General features: G+C 45.8%; 1 long non-coding RNA gene across 1 annotated transcript; it reads right to left on the bottom strand.

Annotated features, from left to right (window-relative positions):
• Positions 1 to 8,836: 8,836 nt before the first annotated feature.
• Positions 8,837 to 9,538, bottom strand: LOC120658796. Its single transcript, XR_005668845.1, has 2 exons — positions 9,467 to 9,538; positions 8,837 to 9,327 (listed from the first exon to the last, which is right to left on the bottom strand). It is a non-coding gene; the product is annotated as an uncharacterized LOC120658796 (long non-coding RNA).

Genomic DNA, 9,538 nt, shown 5'->3' with positions numbered 1-9,538 from the left:
TTGCTACGGCAAGCATCTTGTGTACTCGTCGTGTGACTCTCCGACTTGGTGTGGAGAGGCAACGACACTTTATGCGGGGAGGGAGACCCCTCTTGGTGAGAAGCTCCGATAGTGAAGACGGTGCCGTGGGTGACGCTTCGAGAGAGACGGTGGCGGTGGCCTTGTCTTGGTGACTTGGGGTCACTTAGCCGTTGCTTGCCGGGAGCCTTGGTGGCGAACGCAAGACGGTGATCAAGCGGAGAGACTCAGCATCACACTTGTTCGTGTTGGACAAGTGGCCGTGGACGTAGGGAGGGACTTGGGTCCTAACCGAACCACGTTAAATCGTGTGTCTTGGTGTCTTTACGGGAGTTTGCATATTCTCTCCCTTACCTCTTTACTTACCGTATTACGTTTCCATATTTACTCTATCTTGCGTGCCTTTACTTTCCTAGTTAGTTTGATTAGGATTGGCTATAGGTTGCAAGTCTTTTAGGGGTAAGTAGAGAGTAGCATAGATAAACCTTAGTCATAACTAGCATGTGTAGAACGTGTTAGGTTTATCTCATGCAAATAGCTTGAGCCCTAGGATAGAAAGCGATTAGCGACCCTATTCACCCCCTCCCCCTCTAGGGTCGGACACCCCGGTGATCCTTACAAACTCTTGGCCAAATATGAGGAGGGGGAGTGCTCAGAGATAGATGGGGCGACCAAACAAAGTCAAGGATACAGAATCATCATCAAAACATCAAGAGCAATCGAGTCTAGATAATTATACTTTATCTAGTGGACCAATTACTCCATGATATTACTGGTATCCTTACTTTTATACACCGATGGATTATAGTAGGATGCATATGCAGTCATATTATATTCAATATCGTCCTATGTATCCAAATCATGTGTTGTCACGAAGACCGATTGTTGCTAGCAATAATCTGGTCCAACAAGATATTGATTTCAGCAACGAGAATGAGAAGAGTAAGAAGCAAGACTCAAAGTATTTACAGCCGAGACCCGAGGTGGTGTCCCTCAGGTTTATCTCATGCTCAGAAGCGAATGCTGCAACATATGTGCAAGAAGGAGGCAATGGAGCAACAAATAGAAACCGTGCCAAAGATGTCAGCAACCACGAAGAAGGTGTGGCAGCCGAAACAGGTTGTTTCAACATCAACTTGATTAAATTAAGTCATGGCCGATAGTTATTTATCACCCTTAGCACAAATAATGGCCGATGTAATGATAATCATCGCCCTTAGACAATTTTGGCTCAGAAGAATATTTTTTGCCAAGCAAGCTTTACCAAAAAAAACAGGGGCATATTTTGATAGCCAAAATTGGCATCAACCGGTCTGACCGAGCGGTCTGACCGGTCGGGGTACTGTAGCCTGCCATGCAGGGACTGACCGGTCGGGGTACTGGATCCTGCCCGGCAGGGGACCGACCGGTCTGACCGGTCTAGGAGCAGTCCGACTGTAATTAGAGTTTTTAATAGATTTAGATCTGTAAAAGAATTCCTTGCGGGATAAATCCATCCCACTCTATAATATAAAAAGTCACTGCCGGTTGAGAATAACCAATAGATCAAAACACAAAACAATTACTATTTTTTTATCGTTTTTACTTTTTCTCCAAACCTTAACTTTTCCAACCTCCATCTGCTATTCTTCCTTCGTCTCCGCGACGTTTGAAGGCGTTCTAGGTGGTCTACCAATCCTAGTACAACCCTACGTGTGCCTGTCCTGACGGGGTCCCTCCCATGCGAGTGTTCGTCGGCCGTCGCCGATTTCACCCCGGTGACCGGTCTGACCAGTCCCTTAGACTGCTCTGGCTGCTCCACACATGAGGAGCTGCATCGAGTTCCTCCTCGCGCTGCACGATCTAGCGCGTTTGTGTGTTCCATAAAAGGCGTCAACAGACATCATGCTGTTCAACTCCAGCATGTCTATCTTCTATGTGCATGCTGGAATTTCGACCCCTCCGCTTATCATATCAAGAGTCCATTTTTTGCAGTGCGAAGACACATCCTCTATCTGCTCCAGCCCAACCAGGATCTTTTGCCAGTTCGGACCGCTGTAGGCGTAGCCACCTTCGGCCCGCGACGAGTGCGGACAAACTCCGCGCGCCGGTGGCGAACGCAGCCCACTCGATCCGTGGCGCGCACCAGCTTCGTCCCGCCTAAGCTCCATCTCGTCCGCCACTAGTTTCGGCTCGCAGGGTGCGCGGCCTGTGCACTAGCTTCGACCCACCGAAGCCTCTTCTCATCCGGCGTTCTTTTCTTTTTTCTATTTAAAAAATCAAAATTTCAAAAATATATGTCCGTTTTGAAAAATTTCAAAACTACCCCCCGGTCGCCCTATGGGGGGCGACAGGCCCTAGATGTAATTTTTTTTCTTCAAATTTGCAACGAGGTCCATGGCTGAAAAAAAATGAAAGGGGGGCCTGTCGCCCACCCCCCCTCGGGCGACCGGGCCATGCCCCTCTATATAAGCATCTGACCCCGTTCCTTCCTCATTTGAGCCCGAAAACGAGGTCCATTGGTATTGTAGAGTAATTTAATTTAATTAGTGCTATAGTAGAACCATTTAAGTAGGAGTTTAATGACACTTTAGTTACGTAGTAGTAAATTACTTTAGAAAATTAGTACTACGCATTTATTATTACAATTGCAGTACTATTAGAGACGTGTTTATAAATTAATTACGACTTAGAATAGAATTTGGCATATGCATTATAGAATTTGAGTGTCATCACGTAGTTATGAATACTTATATGTTGTAGTTGAATTCCATACTTAGTTTTTACGGATTATTGAATAAGGTAGTGAAGTAAAGAGTATAACTCGATAAGTATTCTGTGATATACAGATATGTCGAGCAAGATGCAGTTTCAAGTATTTTATGGTGACTACAATGTTTTGTATGGGCCAAATGGAGTAGACATTTCTGCCTTTAAGTGCACATCTAGCGCCATAGATAAACCTCTGGAAAGGAGTTTTGGTTCCATATGTAAGTGGCTGTAGCGTGGGTTCCGTGTTGATCCGTTGACACATGTGATGACCGTCCAGTCTCTTGTTAATTGGGAGGTAGAAAGTGATTTATGGGAATTGATGATGATACACAGCACTGATGACTGGCAGAAGTACATGCAAGCAGCTCTAGAGCGTGGGTGGCCTCTGGCCATTCTTGTTCAAATCCGGGAGAAGACACAAAATGAAATCCAACATGGTGCAGATCAAGCAACTCCGAGTATTCGAAGAGAGACCAATTATGTTGAGCAAGATGAGTCAGAAGAGATAGAGAACCAAAACATAGGACCACAGGGCCTTGTTGATGAGGGAGAGAGGATACATAGCATTGTGGACGAGATGGAGGCAAAAGACCAAACCGCAATAGAGATGGAAGAATATGAGGGCTCATCTGATGACGAGCAGTACTCATTGCCAAAAGAGCGGAAGGAGCATGGTTTTGGCAGTCATGTCGCAGAAGACGTACGAAATCAGGAGTGGGAGTACAGAGGGAATGAGGTAGTGCAAGGTGCAACATATCCAAATATTGAAGCCGTAAAAGATGTTGTGAGACTATGGGCAATATCATTGAAATGAGAATTCAGAGTCGTAAAGTCTGGCAGTAAAGAATATGAGGTGAAGTGTGTGAATGATGGATGTCCATGACGAGTACATGCATTTAAGAGAAAATGGAAGTCGAACTGGAAATGTTCCATTGTGACAGAGCACACTTGTTTGCTGTCAAAAGTTCTTCCCTCGCATCGCAATATATCATGCGACTTTGTTGCAAAGCAAATATATGAGTTGATTATGGACAACCTAAATTATGAGCCAAAAATGATTGTTCGAGGGTGGGTCTATTCAGCTCGATCGATCCCTCCTGACGGCGCTCGTTGACAGATGGAGGCCGGAAACACACACGTTCCACCTCCCGTGGTGGCAGCCTCGTGGAAGGATGACCTGGAGGCCCGTTTTGCCCTAGTTGACCGCGTGGAAGAAGCAGATCCGATCAACCCGCACTCGCGAGCAGCAGGTCCTTCGAAGACTTGGTTCCTACAGTTTACAGTACGTATTCAATCCATATTTAAATTTAAATGTTACAATTCACATGTTCCATTGTCAGTTGAAACCATTAATCTTAATTGTTTATGCAGCCTGCCCTGTTGGCTGTGGCTACCCGTGCACCAGCAGGCCTGTCTTCGCACTGCTCCGCAAATGCGAGCCTATGGCTTACTACAGTCGTCCTGGTTTATGACATCGCGGTTGAGGCATATTGCCCCTGGAGAGTCAGGAGACAGTTTGGGCAGCGCCAGGAGTTTCCGGTGCCCACCGCGTTGGAGCGTGTCAGTCGCCAGGACCACGGGTAATTATGAATGAACTTGGCTCACACATTCGTGTCGAATCTAACGATTCTTCGTGGTCCACTTTTGTAGGTTGTCAAGGAGTGGCTTGCCGTGCTCTGATGATTGGCTCACCAAGATGCAGCCGTGGGTGGACCAATGGGAACAGGCAGACGAGCACTTGGTCCATCCAACAGGACCACACACAGACAGCTCCTTTAGGGCTTACCTCACCTGGTACTTACCCCGGACTCGGGCTCGTCTGGTTTATGTTGACACTCACCCGCAGCCACACCAGGCGAGACCTCAGGATGGCTATGCCCGGCACCACGTGGAGGCACTAGCTGGCGCGGTGAGTCTCTTGATCATATTTGCACACACACACACACACACACATATATATATATATATATTCATAAGATAATTCATGTGTTTCTAATTGTTCCTTTACTGAATGGATGCAGTTTCGCCTTTGCAATATGGTGGAGACGGACTGCTCGACTTACCTGACGAGGGTACGTGCCGGATCCACAATGATCCAGTTTGAGCAGACAGAGGCATGGTCGAGGCAGCGTGACCAGTTGCGTCAGGTAGTGCACAACTTGGGAAGCCATGTGCAGTACGAAGACAGCCACGGGTCGTCCCAGGCCTCGTCATCGTTCCCGTGTCCGTCGACCGTGCACGGGCCGACGTCGCAGTTCTTCCCAAGTGCAGGTAACATACATATCTCTTTAAAATTAGATCAAGTGTTCCTACATATTTACTAATATCACAAATAGGATACGATCCAGCTACTGCGTTCGGCCATACTGGAATGTTTAGAGGGACAGCACCAGTTGGCGGACCGTATCCAAGGATGGTACCGAGGCCACAGATACCGGCCTACACAGGTTAGTTTATGTTTCGTATTTTGGTTTCTACATGTCATGACGAAAGACACAAGCGTACGCTAACATTCGCATTTTATGCGTAGGATTCTACCCCGATGCGGGCGCCGGACCTTCTTCTTTCTCCTTTCGACCAGATAACGAGGGCTTCACCTTAGACGACCTCGACAGCTTGACTCCAGAAGAGCCTGCCACGCAAGGTGACCCCGATGTCTTGGGGTATTCACAGCTAGGAGGAGCACCACTTGGGATCTCTCAGCAGCAGAAACCGCAGCCCCTTGCGCGTCCTGAGCGACAGGTGAGGTCTCCGGATGTTCTCACCTATTCCGAGGGCCATGTCCGTGCCCAGTAGAGGGCTAAGAGGGTCCGACGCCCTAGGGGTGGTTAGATATATCTGATGTTTGTATCTCTGATGTTTATTTGTAATGAGATAGCTGTGGACCGCTTATTTGTATCCGATGTTTATGATTGTGCTAGTTTACTTGTCATTTGTTTCTATAGATACTGTTGATGTGAACTTGTTATGTTTGTGGGTTCCATAATGCTTGTGAAATAAGGGAAGTTCTTGCGAATTTTTTCCGTGATTTAATGAAGGACAAGTTAGGTGCGGTAGAAGTTAGCGGCCGAGATCCCGCCGACGATGATGACGACTACACGCTCGAATAGCTCAAAATAGAAATCATAGTGTATCTAGCTGTGAGTACGAGATCACAGGTTGCCACTACTCAGCACGGCGATCACGGGTTTCCCAAATGTCGCATTCTTTGCCCAGACATACGTGACAAAAGACGACAAACCAATAACAGTGCCCTTCCACCATTTCAAAAAGATGTGACAACACAGCAACCACACCAGCTCACCTTCAAAGCAGTCTCTCTGGCGAGGACGACGAACCTGTCATTCTACAGCGAAGGTATTTGGCGTGTAGTGGGGAAGGCGGCATCTAGGCGCGATCGACCGAGCGACAGCAATGCAGTGTTGTGAGTCTGCATACACAGAGATGCATCGAGTAGTCATTTCGAGAATTGAATCTAGCCTTTTCAGTGTTAGGTCAGCTAGCCTCTTCACTGTGTTGTCATGTAGGCTTTTTAGGTGCATTTACACTCCACACTCCGGGTATCAGATCTTTGTGCGGCTATAAAAACTCCGAAGTTTGTGAACTCCCAGCAACACTCAAACACCAAAGCTCATTGTATACCCAATGTCTGGATGTGGGTCTAGCGGGAAGAATTACTAAGGTTTTGGGAAAGGAAAAGGGGGAAGAAAGGGAAACCCCATAATATGGGAGGGGCCTCTTGGACCTGATTTCTTTCCGGAACAAGTGTTTGAGTTTCCGCCACAGCACAAGAGTGAATTTACCAATGAAACTCCTCTTCGACAATACGATAACCGTAGAGAATCGTGGCCAAAATGCAGACATAGTGAGGACTGCTTAGTGTAGATGTGCACCGATGGGATGGATGGCGGTCGGCGTTTCTTTAAATGTCCACACGCCTGGGTAATACTCGATTGTTTCATTTGTTTATCTTCAATGAGACATTTTACATGAAATTTGTTTTGCAGTCTTCCGATGCTCCAGAAAACTGTGGTTTTACTAGATGGGTCGATTCTGCACCAATTGATTCTGTTCAGGAGTTCATCGAGTACCCTCCAGATAAAGATCTTTGATCTAGAATGCAAGGTGAACCATTATGAGGAAGTGAGCGAGGGTAACAAAGATGACGAAGATGATGATACCAGCAATGCTGACGGTTCACAAGATGAACCATGCAATATTCCTTACTGCAACTGCCCTTGTCACAAGAAGAAAGGCCATGCGCCTCCGGCACCACCGCCTGCACCACCTGCAATGGGTGGATACTACGGAGAAGACTGAACGCAGTTTGCTACGTGGGGGTACGGCTACTAGGACTACCCTAGTGCTAGTGACATGCTGCATCCTGCTAGTGACAACGGACATATATTTTTGAAATTTTGATTTTTTTAAATATAAAAAAGAAAAAAATCCTCTCATCCGCCGCCAGCTTCGGCTTGCAGGATGCGCGGCCCGTGCACCAGCTTCGGCCCACCGAAGCCTCTTTTCGTTCGCTGCCAGCTTCGGCCCGTGGGGCGCGCGGCCCAACTTTGGTCCGTGGTGATCACCAGCCCAGCAAATCGATCCAGCAACCTCGAGCTTCGAATATTTCCAGTGCCACCTAGCAACCTCGAGCTTCGAATATTTCCAATGCCACCTGGGGCCTTCAGTCAATACTATGGGGCTTCTTTGGGCTTCGGTTGCTATATTCGCCAACAAGATTCAACAGCTAAGAAATAAAATAAATGAGCTTCGGCGGGTAGGCCTTGTTTTTGTTGACACCGATTTTTGCCTTCCCCTATATGCTTGAAATATAAAATATATATTCTCTCCTTATAATGATAGATCAATATAATTTTATATTGGCTATGAAATTGCTAGCCTTGAAATGATAAAAATATGCACCGTTGCCGAAGATGGACATCGGACAGCATACAACCGATCGATAAACCCTTATATCCATGCCAATATATGCATGTGTCGACCAAAGAACTCCCTCTGGCTAGTTATCAAAATATTTGCTAAATAGGGAAGTTAACGTATACGTACTATACAACTGTCGATCGAGTGAAAATAAAAGTAAAAGATAGATAAGTAAAAGAAAATGACATAAGCTCGGGTCTATGTACATGTGGGCCCGACATATCTGTTAGCTAATTAGATGAGCAAATATGGGATCTCCAAAGACGATGTGCGTGAGATGTACTTCGTTAAATAATTCATATGTGCGTGCGTCTGCAATAAATCAAATCACATTGATCAAGCAAGTTGAACATTAATATACATGGCCGAGCCGATAAAATAATGGCATGAACGAGACATCATACATAGTATGTGCAAATAATAAAACATTTCTCCAATGACTAACTGGTTATTGCCACGGAGTATGATGTACTAAACATGCTTGACCCACTTGTCAGCCAATGCAAGCCATGGACCTCAGTCCTATCTAGCCTGATAACTGGATACGTGCCGTGAAGATGCTAGGCCCATTGATCAAATTATCATCTCCAGTAAAATACAAATTAAATAAATTAAATCATCTGATGGCCCACAGGCCAGCGCTTCCACCTTAACCATGGGTACACAGCCTGTTAGTTAGAGGTGAGCGGAGTCCTTGATGCAGCTAGGCTCATTCTTCAGATATTCCTTGCGTGAATGGATACGTAGATCAACTATATTTGATTGGTCCACAAATCAGTCTCTGGAAGCTTAACCCCTCCGGTAAAATAAAAAGGATAATCATTGACCAAGCCTCTGCACGGGCGCACCCACGCACGCCGCTAGTTGCGTGCGCACGTCTGAGACGATGGCGCGATTGCCGCTCGCCGACCTCCCCATTAAGGCTTCGTTTGGCAACTGTGGAACACAATCCAAGGTAGAATTAATCCCCGCGGGTATTCGGTGGATCCCCTCCCACCACCCTATCCCCTCCATGTCGGAGGTTCATCCATTATCGAATTGCGTTGTTATTTGGCATGACTTGGATTGACGTATTGCAATATGCATCTTCATCACTTCGTGCACTAGAAATACAGCAATTTAAAAATTCACATGCTCGAAACTGCAAGGCTAATTCAAAAATTTATAGGCTAAACATGCATACGGTGCCTTGATCTGAATACAAAAGGAGTACATCAGCACTGAGATATGAAAGGCACAAGTGCACGTAAATATGTTTAGATCAATGTGGTCACTTGTAGTTTGTACCATAGCATTCAAATAGGCCAGTACACTTATATTCCGATACAAGACATCATCAAAATTATATCAGAAAGGAACAACTTTTGGCAGTACATTGCCCTAGTACAAGACAAACCAGATTGCTCTCGAAAATGCTCACAAAGGAGTTACTCATGCATAGTTACCAGGTTAAAAAAAATCAGAAACACGTCGCCTGCTATCAAAAGCTCCTGATATGCATCAGTAGCTCTGAAACAAAAGAAGTCGCCTGCTACCAAGACCTCCAGATTTGCATCAGTAGCCCAAAACAAAATAAGCTGCCTGCTACCAAAACCTCTTGATATGCATCAGTTAGCCCTAAAACAAAAGAATATGTGAACATGAGAATCAAAGGATGTTAACTGCTTAAGTAAAGCATTTATGCATAAATAAAGCACTGACAGCACAACAAGGTATTTATTTTTGTTTTACTAATAAGCTGAGAAAGAGCAATCACCTCAAGCCAAAGTAGAACCACCCCTCAATACAGAATTAACATCTCCCTTTCCGCAGCAAAGAGTAACAAACT

The sequence above is a fragment of the Panicum virgatum genome, chromosome 2N (assembly GCF_016808335.1).
Source record: "Panicum virgatum strain AP13 chromosome 2N, P.virgatum_v5, whole genome shotgun sequence".
Lineage (NCBI taxonomy): Eukaryota > Viridiplantae > Streptophyta > Magnoliopsida > Poales > Poaceae > Panicum > Panicum virgatum.
This window is presented reverse-complemented; position numbering and strand designations above follow the sequence as displayed.